General features: G+C 45.0%; 1 protein-coding gene across 1 annotated transcript in view; it reads left to right on the top strand.

Annotated features, from left to right (window-relative positions):
- hecw2b (HECT, C2 and WW domain containing E3 ubiquitin protein ligase 2b) overlaps window positions 1-469 on the top strand; it is a gene marked incomplete at its 5' end in the record, with an annotated part of 47,817 nt that overhangs the window by 6,265 nt on the left and 41,083 nt on the right.

The following is a 469-nucleotide window of genomic DNA, read 5'->3' as shown; positions in this document are numbered from 1 at the left end:
TGGTGTAAGAACCTAGGTTTACCAGTAAGAACCCTGGTGTAAGAACCAAGGTTTACCAGTAAGAACCCTGGTGTAAGAACCTAGGTTTACCAGTCGGAACCCTGGTGTAAGGACCTAGGTTTACCAGTAAGAACCCAGGTGTAAGAACCGAGGTTTACCAGTAAGAACCCAGGTGTAAGAACCAAGGTTTACCAGTAAGAAGCCTGGTGTAAGAATCTAGGTTTACCAGTAAGAACCCTGGTGTAAGAACCTAGGTTTACCAGTAAGAACCCAGGTGTAAGAACCTAGGTTTACCAGTAAGAACCCAGGTGTAAGAGCCAAGGTTTACCAGTAAGATCCGTGGTGTAAGAACCTATGTTTACCAGTAAGAACCCAGGTGTAAGAACCAAGGTTTACCAGTAAGAACCGTGGTGTAAGAACCTAGGTTTACCAGTCGGAACCGTGGTGTAAGAACCTAGGTTTACCAGTA

This window comes from Nematolebias whitei, chromosome 24, assembly GCF_014905685.2.
Source record: "Nematolebias whitei isolate Nwh7 chromosome 24, NemWhi1, whole genome shotgun sequence".
NCBI lineage: Eukaryota > Metazoa > Chordata > Actinopteri > Cyprinodontiformes > Rivulidae > Nematolebias > Nematolebias whitei.
Note: the sequence above shows the minus strand (reverse complement) of the source record. Positions and strands in the feature narration are given on the sequence as shown.